A 13,559-nucleotide genomic window follows, 5' to 3' on the forward strand; every position below is an offset into this window, starting at 1 on the left:
ATCCAGACAGTATAGAGACACACAGGGTGGAGCAGGTAATAATTATGAATAGGAGAGAATTAATAAACAGTAATCCAGCATTGTCACCCAGTGGTCAAATAGGGAAGCGTCCTATTGTAAAAGATGTATAGTAAAACTGATTTTAAAAAGTTATTATTATTTTTTTTTTATTGTTTAGACACCGCACACAACATTTATAAGTGAATGAGGACATAGTTAACATTTAACCCCTTACTTACTAACCCTTAATCACCTGAGTATGGGGAAATATTCTCATTTAGGCTTTATGTCGAAACTGTTTTATTTTCTTTAGGCTATAAATCTGAATCAAAACGGTGAATCATTTTGTTTATTTAACAACAAACACGGTAGCCATAACGAGGGTATGAATATGACAAAGTATGTTTAAAATATCAATTTATAATAAAGAAAGCCCTAGTTTGACAGTAGAATACGTTTAAAGGGGTAAAGATAGCAGTATATGAAGTTCTGATGACTGTCTACAGATAAGTTGCATATCTCCAATGTAGCTAATATGATATAGGCTATTCTTTGGAAAGTTTTTGAAGCTAATTTTCATCAGCAGAGGGAGACATTCTACTGCACAGAGAGGGCGCTATGATTATTATATATATATTTTTTTTTTGCATGAACATTAACATATTAGCATAATGAGTGTTTGCTTAGGATACAAAATATGTCTGAATTTCTCCTCTGAAATGTGATATCATGCTGGAATATAAGTGACTGATAATACAACACACTGCAGACCATATAGTTGGGAAAGGTTTTTTTTTTTTTTTTTGGTACTGGATTGGTCATGACTGTATGCATTAAAACGAGAACTTGCTCCATCTGTATTATTAGTCTGATTATTATTATTACTGTAATTATTTTGATACCATTTAAAATAACAGCTAGATTTAATATGGAATATTAATAGCCCAGACCTTACAGAACGTTGCTATGCAAAAAAACCTAGTTGTGTAGTGATATCGACGCCGTTAAACAGGATTCGAACTCGATTGACCAATCAGAATCCAGAATCGGAATATTCGTTTAGAATCTTTATTAGTGACTTCTATATTAATATAGTCATCATAAAGTAACTCAGTATCCATATACCTAAAACAAAACATTCTGTTGAGTGGCAAAAGCATATTTTAATAAATATAAAAAATCAGGTTTACTCGCAGGTTCACTCACAGTGCGGCTCTCGAAAGTACTTATAGCTCGTGTTTTCTCTCTCAGCAGAACGAGGCTGAGAGAGTATTCAGTGTGTGTTGACTTGAGCAGGTGAGCGTGTTTTTCGTGTATTTTGTTGTTGCCAGACTCAGAGGTCGTAGGCACCATGACGTTGACTGTCCATTCCAGGCGCGCTGAAGGATTATTCGCGCTCAAAATATTGATAGAGTAATGTTCACGACACATGGCGCTGCTGACTGGTTTGGGCTTCCAGCGAGACCGAAATATCCTTTCTCAATGGGACAACTGACTTTTTCCACAGTGGAGCCCAGAAGTAATGAGTCGTGTGGAGAGCAGCAGACCCTGGACTTGGACTTGACTAAGACTGTGATCATTGGGATGATGCTCAGCACCATCACCGCGGTCACTGTGATGGGCAACTCGCTGGTTGTGATCGCGGTGTGTGTCGTGAAGAAACTCAGACAGCCGTCAAACTATCTGTTAGTATCTCTGGCCATAGCTGATCTGTCTGTGGCAGTGGCTGTGATGCCCTTTGCCATCGTGACCGACCTGACGGGAGGTGTCTGGCTATTTGGGGAGGTTTTCTGCAACATCTTTGTTGGGATGGATGTCATGTGCTGTACAGCATCAATTATGACATTGTGTGTGATCAGTGTGGATAGGTAAGTTCATATTTAGAGTTCAAGATTCTTGAAAGGTCTTGGTTATTTTAAGAGAAAGGTTTAGATTGGCTAGGCTGATCGTAAGCAATCGAATGTTTTCTGCCATTTCAGACAAATATATATACATATATATATATATATATATATATATATATGTGTGTGTGTGTGTGTGTGTGTGTGTGTGTGTGTGTGTGTGTGTGTGTGTGTGTGTAAAATCAGGGAATATAATATACATATTATATCGTTGTAATTATGATATGCATAAGTTGCATTTATGGTTTGGAAATAATATGCAACAAAATTCCATTATGTATAAAAATATATACAATTTATATATATATATATATATATATATATATATATATATATATATATATATATATATATATATATATGTACATTATATATATATATATATATATATATATATATATATACATATACATATATATATATACATACATATATATATATGTATATGTATATATATATGTATATATATATATATATACATATATATATATATATATATATATATATATATTAAATCTATATTGTAACCCAATAAAAATATAAGAAATGTATTAATAATTTAAATAAAAACTCTACTTAATATTCACTGACATGTCCCAATAAATCCTAATACAAAAAATTCATAACAAGTAAATTCGAATAAATATTAATAAAAAATAACAGTTAAAATCTACCTGTATATGAGCTATTGCAAAATAATATGTATGATTTTTATCCAACACACATATCTAGTGAAAAGAAGCATTTGATTTTATTTTTAACTCCAGACCTTATAAAATAGCAACTAAAATATAAAAATGTCTCCTTTATAATTGAAAGTATGCATGAGCTTCTAGTCTGTTAAGCATTGCATAATGTTTATTCACATTTTTATGAAAATTGAAAAGCATTTGGTGTATTCAGTTTATTAATTTGCATAAAAATGAAAGATAAAAAAAACTAGAGTAACCCTAAATAAATAAACCGAGCATTAAAAATGTTTCCATGTAATTTGAGGCTTGATGAACTAGACTTTGAAGCTGCGTCCTGGTGTATGCAATTTGGGTGTTCTTTGATAAAGTTCTGAGCTGGGACCCCAGGGGGTGAGCACTGCATGCTGAAACACCCTGCTTGGCCGCGGTAATTCGATGAAATAGGTGCTTTCACAAGTCTCAGTGATGAATGCTGGTTCGACAACAACATGTATCCCCTTCCTTAAACCTGTCGGAATGTGGAATAACCTCGGCATGATTGTGTCCTCATTACATTTGCTTATGTAACTTTTTTGTTAAACATATTAGCATAAAAAAATATTTCAGAGAGGTCAGATCAAAAAGTTGGATATTCATATAAATATCTTTTAATACTCTGCTGAGCAGCTAATGATTCAGTTTTTATTTTTAATATTTATTTATTGTAGGATATTATATGTGACCCTGGACCTAAGTCACTGGGGTATATTTATAGCAGTAGCCAAAAATACATTGTATTTGTAAACATTATAGATTTAGCTTTTATGCCAAAAATCATTAGGATATTAAGTAAAGATCATGCTCCGTTAGGATATTTTGTAAATTTCCTACCGTAAATATATAAAAACGTGATAAGTAATATGCATTGCTGAGGACTTTATTTGGACAACTTTAAAGGCGATTTTCTCAATATCTTTTTTTATTAGATTCTAGATATTCAGATAGTTGTATCTCAGCCAAATATTGTCCTCCTAACAAACCAAACATCAATGGTAAGCTTATTTTTTTTTAGCTTATATAGCTTAAATATTTATTTCTTCTAAAATTTGAAAAATGTACACTTAAGACTGGTTTGTGGTCCAGTCTCTCTCTCTCTCACACACACACACACACACACACACACACACACATATATATATATGCTGCACACACTCTTCCTAATTTCCATGATTTAAACAGTATTATTCAGTGACCTTTTAAAACATTTCCTAGTTGTGGGCTGAGAATTATGCCACTTTGTTTCATGAGCGAATGACTAAGACTGCAAGGCTACAAAAAAGTTTTAGCTATAAAAATGTAGACTATTTCACTAACCTTTAAAGTTATACCATGAGTAGTAGATTTTCAAGTGCTGGAGATAAATAATTCATGGATTAAAGTTGGCTGTAGAAATATTCTCTTTTAAAGGGGTTTGCAGCTTTGTGAAAAGTTTTCTTTACAACTTTGAAGTCCTAATGTTAGGCAACTTTAGGTTTTAGAAGAAAATTACAAAATACTAACCAACCAAGGTCTGCTGCTGGAGATTTCTTTTCCCTAAGGCTTTTCTTTTCAGTAAGAGAGCTCTCGAACAACCTTCAATCAATTAGTATGAACTGAGTAAAATAGAAATGTACGGGAAGTGGTTTTTATGTTCTTCAAGAGGGTATGACTGCATGGGAAAAAGTAGGATTTGAAAAAAAAAATAACAAGTGAAAGAAACAAAAGAGTTTTATTTACAACTTAATTTTTTTGTGATTGCTCCCCCCCCCCCATTCATAAATATGAAAGGGAAAAATACAACACATCCCAGATGAGAGATAAATGGGTGTATTTTATTGTTATGAACAGATAAGACCTCTTAATGAAACAGTACAGCAATGATGTTTCATTTACTTTGTTTCCGACTACTGCAATTCTCGTCAATTAATTAGCTTTGATATATTTCATAATTCAAGAGGCCTTTCATTACACATAATTGAAGGCTGAGTTAATGTTTGTTACCCCCCATAACAAACCTCTCATATTTAAGACCTTCAACTTTGCTTTGTTCTGCATTTTTGCTTTTATCAGACCATCATGCCACAGAAACTCTCAGTTTGTGCCAGCTTCATACGAACCTGTGGCTACTGCTGTATTTCAACATATTTCTGCGGCAATAGCTGTATTCCAAAACCTACTGAGTTGCCTGCTTTCTGAGGGAGCGCCCTAATTGTCATGGAATCTCATTTGGATCAAATAAACATGCTTTAATTCAAACATATTATGACTAACAGTGTCTGTCCTTGCAGTACCTTAAACATTGTGCTTTCCATTGGTTTTGGTTCTTGAATAATCTTTGACTCATTAAGCATCTCAGTAACTTCTGCTCGTTTGATTGATCTTCCAGTCGGCAGCTGAGCTGTCTAATCTTGAGAAGTGCCCCAGACTACATCGTTCATCTCCAATAGCACTTATAAACCGAGTACTGTTTTAATCCAATTATTATTTCCAATTTTCTGAGAGGCTTGTGCAAGTGTTCTGTATTTCATCTGGTATGAAGGGGGCACAAAGAGCAAACAGAAGTGTAGACAGTACTCAACATCAAAAGATGTCCACCCAGCTGATATCACAGCGTATTATGCCAAGAAGAGGCTTTCAGACATCAGCAAATCGTGAGTGGTGCCTTGCTAACATCACTAATACTGTTGGGCATATGTAGGGTTATTTGAACAAAGCAAATAAGAAAAATAATTTTTCTAAAACAGGTGGAAAAAAAGGTAAAGAGAGCATTTTAGAAACTAATGTGAAATAGTTTTATGGTCCAACGATTTATTTGTAGTTTCTGTTTAGTTGTATGAAAGGTTTTAACTACCTTAAGTGTCCAATCCAATAAGTGTGTCTCTAAGCCTTACCTTGATCAGAGGGATTCTCATGCGTGAAATGAAAGCTTTTATTTTTAGAGGTGGGCAGGGGAATAGAGACTTTCTGCTTTAGTAGGTAGAGAGAAGCCAATGTACTGTATGTTACATTCAAAATTTAGATCCATAGAACCTTTAGTTATGCTGAAGCCTTTTGAAATGTTCACTGCAGTGAAACAGATTTTGATGAATGCAGTGATATGTGGGAAAGCTGTAGAGTGTGTGATTTTGTTTTAATTTCACAGATTAAAACTCAGGTCACCCACACGAGCACCACGGCTCATTATGTTGGATTGCAATAACCAGCATGCCACAGCACCAATTACAGAATCTAGAGTGTGGTGCATTTCTGTCTTGACAATAATGATGTGGGCAGCGAGGTTAGATCATTTGTAACAGAAGCTATATTCCTTCTTTTGTGCCCAACTATATTACCTCACAAGAACGAAAAGAGAGAGATGCAGCAAGAAAGGTGGCTAATCCAAACATTACATATTCATAATGGTGAAACATAATGAGAGTTGTTTTTTTAAGCTTTTGAAGCCATCAAGAGTGAATATGCTAATGCTGTCTGAAACTTTTTGACAAAGCCATCACATTGAACATCTCAATGCAAGTTTAATTTGCACCAAGAAATTTATCTTTTTTTTTTTTCTTTACTGCTGAGAGCGTTCATAAGAAATTAACAACTGACTTGAGTGTATCAAATACCAACCAATTTCTAAAATATAAATGAATCCAATGGAGCTTCTGAAACCGCATACTTTTTGAGAAAGTACTTTTTAGTGAGGAACAAACTTTGCGACCGAAGGTATGTTCTGTAACAGAGGTTCTTCTCAACTCAACTTTCAGCTCAGTTTAGCCCCTACCTTGTTCAATCTCGCCTTCTCTGTGTTTGAATAGGGTTGCAGGTATACTCTGCTAGAGAGTTAACCTCAAAGCCCAATACACACACACACACACACACACACATACAATTAATAGTGTACATATGAATGTGTGTAGTATGAATTAAAAGGAGACATACATGTTGAAAATGTCATTCAATGCCATTCACATCACAACTCTTGAGAAGTAGTAGATCATCCAGGTACTTTTAGTTGATCTTTTTATGCAGTGAATTCTAACAAGCTATTGTTTTTCGTAGTGAAGTAGGTCGATGCAGGACCAGTTTGAATATGTTATCTATACAGTCCCTCCAGAAAAACGCGATTATGCGATCGCCTGATTTAATGCATAATCAACCAAAGGCCGCATATTTACTCACATATATATTAGCAGAAAGTTGAAAAATGTTGCGTTTACTTCACACATGTAAAGCGCCATTTCCCCCTATTGCCATGGGAACCTTATGAAGTGACGTAATTACGTGACATGAACATCATCTGCAAACCCCGCGTTGAAACCAGGGTGAAACTTAAAGCGCGCAAATAATTCTTATTTGCCAAAAAAAAAAAATAAGCGCAAAAGAACGCGCGAAGCAGTTTCCAGATTTGTTACATGACATTGGAGCCAAATTATATTGCGAGAACTTGCTAAAAAAGCGGTTTGATGAAATAGAGAAAAAAAGGTGATTCCCCCAACACCCCCTTCTCACTAGGCTACTAACACTGTTGTAGTTTCATTCAGAAGTTGATGCAACTTTACAGTTGTAGGATTGCATTTTTTTTTTTGTTACACAACAGTACCAAAAACTTACAGTTGTAATTATATTAGTAGTGTGTAAAATAATTTATTTTGCAGTAAGAGATTGCAACTTAAATATTCTGTGATTTAGTATGCTCGCTTATCATAATAAGAAATTACTCTTTACATTAAGGTAGTAGCCTAGTGAGAAAAAGGTGTTGGGGGAATCACCTTTTTTATCTATTTTACATCAAACAGGAGTTTTTGCAAGTTCATGCAATTTCATTGCATAAAATTGCAAAAATATCCTGCATATTCCATCGCATTTTTTAAGAAAACGTGCCGCAAAATCAAGGATTTTTGCCCGCAAAAATCACCAAAAAAATCAGTGTTTTTCTGGAGGGACTGTCTATAGTTCCATTAAAGCTTTAGTTCACCCAAAAATGAACATTCTGTTATTAATGACTCACCCTCATGTCGCTCCAAAACCATGAGACCTTCGTTCATCTTCAGAACACAAACTAAGATATTTTTGATGAAATCCAAGAGCTTTCTGACCCCTTCATAAACAACGTCATGTTCAAGGCCTATGAAGGTAGTAAGGTGATTCAACCGTAATGTTATAAGGCTATACGTAAACTTATTTTTTCGTGTGCTAAGAAAACAGAAACAACGACTTACAATGATTTCTTCTAATCTGGGTCTCCGACGCACATTCATGAGTACCACGACACATCCGTGTGATTGCTGCTGATGCAGGAGCCGCGTTCTGAGCGGCAACCTTCCGGTCTCTTTCGTGAAACCAACAAGGACGTGACTAAAACTGCAATTCATTCTCGAAAAGGGAGCCAGTCCCATAAACTGTCCATGTTAAAATCCCCAAATTTACACCAGAAAAAAAAATAATGTACAACCTAGTACAAAAAGTGGTTTTGGTCTATATAACTGATTTTGCCTTTAATGACAACTGTGAAGGGGGTGATTTTTATTTATTTATAACTCATCCGTTTTTATTATATTAAGCCTTGAAGTTCTGCATAATTAAGGGCGTGGCCACTTGAGTGACAGGTGGATTAATGCTGCTGTCACCGCCATTGAGGTAGGTGGGTATGGCTTCAGCAACTAGCTCCTGCCTCTTTGCCCATTTTCAATTATCTGTGAGTGACTCGCAGTAAAGTGCTGCCAAGATGGCGACAGCCCGCTCCACCCAATTAAAGCTTCAAAAGTGCTCTTCAGTAATATAGGGTTGACGTCACGGACACTACGTCAATCTTTTTATACAGTCTTTTGTTCTGACATTTAACCTGGATGTGCTGCGGTTAGTTTAAAGCATAGGAATACGCACACATGCTTTGTGGTACTGTCATGAATTCACATCAAAGTCTGCAGTTAAAGAGAAGAAATCGCTGAATAATACACAAAGCAAAAATGGTTGTTTAACGAACTGTTCACTGAATTGTTCTTTGGGGAACCAAAAATGGTTATTCTGTGGCATCACTGCAAATACTCCCTTTTGGTACCTTTTTAAGAATGCTGCACAAAAATCATTTTGGGCAGAAAAATATCTACTTTTGTGGACTAAGTCACTTGATTAGTTGGATAATCTGACATGCTCCGGTTCAGCTGTGAACGCGACATCTTTTCCACTCAGGTTGCTGGTGAAATTCAGGTCAGTAGGGATTTTTCGGGTCTGGTGCTTTTGAGGTATTTTGAACCATATCTGGCATTTTGCGGGGTACTGCAGATGCAAGATCTTTGGGTTCAGTTGTTTTGAGGAATGCAGTGCTCTGCTAAAACACATCAGTTGAAGTTACCTCATTAACCATGTTATCCTCTGTTCTTGCAGATACCTTGGAATAACTCGGCCTTTGACCTATCCAGCGAGACAGAATGGACAGCTGATGGCCAAGATGATCGTTGGTGTCTGGTTGGTATCAGCCTCCATCACTCTGCCACCATTCTGTGGCTGGGCTCAGAACATCAACACTGCGGGAGTGTGTCTGATCAGCCAGGATGTGGGCTACACCCTCTACTCCACCGCTGTGGCCTTCTACATCCCAATGGTGGTCATGCTTTTCATGTATTACAAGATTTTCAAAGCTGCCCGCAAAAGTGGGGCCAAACATCATTTCACCGCCCTTCCCCCAATTCAGATGGCCTGTCCCGATCCAGCATTGGCCACCGTAGAGGGGCTCTGCATGCATGGGATGAAGAACGGCACAGTTACTGAAGAGTTTTCCACCCTCTCCTGCCTCTTGAACCGCGAACGGCGGAGTGCCTCGATTTTCAGGCGTGAACAGAAGGCGGCCACCACCCTTGGGGTGATCATGGGAGTTTTTTCGTTCTGCTGGTTGCCATTTTTCCTCTTCACCACAGTGCGGCCATTCATCTGTGGCCTGCTCTGCAATTGTGCCCCCGTCTGGCTGGAACGGGTACTGCTGTGGCTGGGCTACACCAATTCACTCATGAACCCTTTCATTTACGCCTTCTTCAACCGAGACCTACGTTCAACTTATAAAGACCTGCTACGTTGCAGATATCGAAACATTAATCGCAGACTCTCTGCTATGGGAGTGCATGAGGCTCTAAAGCTCTGACTGCTCACAATCTGTTTATATTATGGGATGGCTTCTTGACTCTTATACAAGTTAAACAGCACAGTTTGGAGATAACTCATTACAATCATTATGATTCACCAAAAACGTTCTAAGATTGTAAAGTTTCCAACCTAAGCTCAGTGGAAAATTGTCCCTCTACCCACATGCAAAACTCCAAAAATGTTTCTATACATGCAATTCACCGAAGAGAATATAATTAACTTTTATTCCTTTTCACAAAAATTATGATAAGGCAGATCATTTGCTAATAAAGACTTATTTTTACTATGTTCCTTGCACAATACTATAATAAAGCCTTGTAACAATTACATATATATATTTTGAAGTTTGTCTCACAAAAGCAGCTCTACAATCACCGGCCACTTTATTATTTACACATGTTCAGTTGCTTGGTAACTCAAATTGCTAATCAGCCAATCGCATGGAAGCAACTCAATGCATTTAGGCATCTAGATGTGGAAGACGACTTGCTGAAGTTAAACCGAGCATCAGAATGGGGAAGAAAGGGGATTTAAGTGACTTTGAACGGGGAATGGTTGTTGGTGACAGGCGGGCTGGTCTGAGTATTTCAAAAACTGCTGATCTACTGGGATTTTCACACATAACCATCTTTAGGGTTTACAGAGAATTGTCCAAAAAAGAGAAAATATCCGGTGAGCGGACGAAAATGCCTTGTTGATGTCAGAGGTCAGAGGAGAATGGGCAGTATGGCTAGAGATGATAGAAAGGCAACAGTAAATCAAATAACCACTCGTTACAACCAAGGTAGGCAGAATACCATCTCTAAATGCACAACACATTGAACCTTGAAGCAGATGGGCTCCAGCAGCAGAAGACCACACAGGGTGATGCTCCTGTCAGCTAAGAACAGGAAACGGAGGCTACAATTCACACAGGCTCTTGATGATTTCTGCTGTGACATTCAGATGGTAGGGTCAGAATTTGGCGTAAAGAACATGAAAGCATAGATCAATCCTGCCTTATCTCAGCGGTTCAGGCTGCTGGTGGTGGTGTAATGTGTGTGAGATATTATTTTGGCACACTTTGTGCCCCTTAGTACCAACTGAGGATCGTTTAAGTGTCACATGACGTTGTCACATGACAATGAGTTCACTTTATTCAAATGGCCTCCACAGTCACCAGATCTCATCATCTTATAGAGCAGCTTTGGGATGTGCTGGAACAGGAGATTCACATCATGGATCTGCAAACGACAAATCTGCAGAAACTGCGTGATGCTATCATGTCAATATGGACCAACATCTCTGAGGAATGTTTCCAACACCTTGTTGAATCTATGCCATGAAGAATTAAGGCAGTTCTGAAGGCAAAAGGAGGTCCAACCTGGATATTAGCACAATAAAGTGGCCAGTGAGTGTATATGCATGGCTGTTCTGGCATAGTAAACTTGCTTGGTAGCCCACCTGGTACACTGAGTGATGCACTTGCATTTTTTTTTTTACAACCAGTCTGGGTTGAAAGTTTTTTGAACCCACAGTGAACTGATCTTTTTCCATTTTGTGCAATGTACTTTTCACTGTCCATTCTGTACATTTCCAGCTTTTATGTTACATAGCAAGTTTGTCCAATCAACCTTCTGTGATGCCATCAGCAATGGTTTTCACATGGAGGTCAAAGCATGATGCAAATCATAGGGAGCGTAAAACGGCCTTAATGCACAGCTAGATAAATCTGTTGTGCTTGCGTAAAGCCTTAAATTTGACATGAGATGATCAAATCTTGATTTGACTGACAAGATACATGGCTTTTCATTTGAACTATACAGCTATGAAATCATACACAATACCTAGGCCAAAAAAGAAAATAAATAAATAAATAAAACAAGATGGCGAAGGGTAGTAATTTCAGAGTTTCAGTGATTGCTGCATTAATAAATTTGATGGCTTGCTTCGGGTATTATGTAAATCTGCATGAATGTGCATTTCTTCATCAACCCTTTAAAACTCTCATGACATTTAGTAGATATTAGAGTAGATATCAGGCCTGTTTCATACTGCCTTATTGTCCTTTATTTTAGAACTACACTTTTACAATGTACAAGTATGTTGTTGTCTGTGTTTTAGTGTGTTTGCTGTAATGTAGTCTGACAAAGGTTTTCAAGAACTTTGTATGAAGTATATGCATATATTGTGAAAAGATTTGCTGAATATTCAGTTTAGAATTGAACCTCACAGCCAACATATGGTCAGTGAGCTTGTGTCAGTATTCTGCTTGTGCATGCTGCGCACACCAGTGTTTGTTTTGGGAGATGGTGTACAAATATAGCTCTCTCAATACTCATGTTTTCTTAATAAACATTACCCTAATAAATATTCAATTGCACATATATTTCATTAGCATACTCTTAGAAGCCCAAGTGGCTTGTTTACCATATGGTATAAGTCTTGAATATAATTAGAACTAATGTGTCTCCCTCACCTCTTGAGTCAGCATTTTAAATCTGATTAAAGGTGAAAACAGCTGAAATGCAAAATAAATAGTCGACTGATTTTATATAAAGTAATTAATAATCATTTTATGTCAGAAATAAGTATAGTGACACATATAAAACTAAACAAATACATAAACATAAAATAAAAAATGAATATACACATCAAATTTACATTTAATTCAACATTAAATTGCAATAAAGTATTTCAACTTGAATGATTAACAGATTATTTCCATGCCACTTCTTGTTAGTTGGTATTCAGCTCCATTCCAGATTTACAATTTTCTCTAATCAACCAGCCTGAAACACTGCTCTGTATACCATTAGCAAAAAGAGACAGTATTTCATATGAAATTCCTTGAAAATATGAAATGCTTTCATAATAGCCTTCCCGAATGAATTGGAATCGAATAAAAGTGAATTGTTTCAAGAGCTTTTGAAGCAAACTGATTCTGACCCCTGTTAGATAGCTCTAGTTTCCTGTTTTTCTGAACAAAACTGGACATGCTAAATGATAAATGCTAATAAGTGTAGTGGAATATGTTTTCCCAGTGGTGCTGAGCATAAAATAACACAGAGGCTCTCATGAAACAAACCACACGAACATCTAGAAGAGTTGTGATGAAGCGGCGAGATGCATCATTTATAGAGCTAAGAAAATAGTGCAAGGGTGCTGCTGATAATCATCAAGGCCTTCTGCACACTTCCACATGTGTTCTGAAGTTTCATTTTTGAATTAAAGTCTCTCACACTTGAGGGTTTGCCATCTGCCCTGGTTTCTCCATCCCACAACACTGCTCCATTGAAGTGACAGCTTCTACCATCTATATTTCCCCCGTAGACCCCTTCTGAGGGATAAATGAACCTTAATCTGGCACAGGAAGACAAGATTCATGGGGTTTTGGTGCATTAATGCTTTGGGACATTCAAAAGCAAGCCCACCAGCTGAAGTTATCAGATAGGATATAAGGCTGTATCATCAAGTTCTGCATCACAGGAAATAAAAAATGATATGATATTAGATGATGATATTTGAAAGTCTTTCAACACACAAGTGAAATGTGAGCAGAATGAATTTAATTGTAAAACACAACAAAAATCCATGTTTATATATTAGTCACACCTAATACTGAGCAGACAATTGTGTGTAGTATATATATATATTATATATATCTAAAAATATTTTAGATATAATAATTTTTCAAATGTGTATTCTAAAATTGTATTTTCAGTTAAATTAATATAAATTTACATTGTTGGGTATCTTCACTACTGGGCTAAACATTACATTTTAATAATTTAATTTAATTTTAAATTAATTTACACTTTTGTGTCTATACTTGATTACTGTAGGC

General features: G+C 36.5%; 1 pseudogene; it reads left to right on the forward strand.

Moving 5' to 3' along the window:
* The first annotated feature begins 1,187 nt into the window (after positions 1–1,187).
* Positions 1,188–12,102, forward strand: LOC127966231 (5-hydroxytryptamine receptor 7-like; annotated as a pseudogene).
* The last annotated feature ends 1,457 nt before the right edge of the window (positions 12,103–13,559 follow it).

This window comes from Carassius gibelio, chromosome B10 (assembly GCF_023724105.1).
Source record: "Carassius gibelio isolate Cgi1373 ecotype wild population from Czech Republic chromosome B10, carGib1.2-hapl.c, whole genome shotgun sequence".
Classification (NCBI taxonomy): Eukaryota; Metazoa; Chordata; class Actinopteri; order Cypriniformes; family Cyprinidae; genus Carassius; species Carassius gibelio.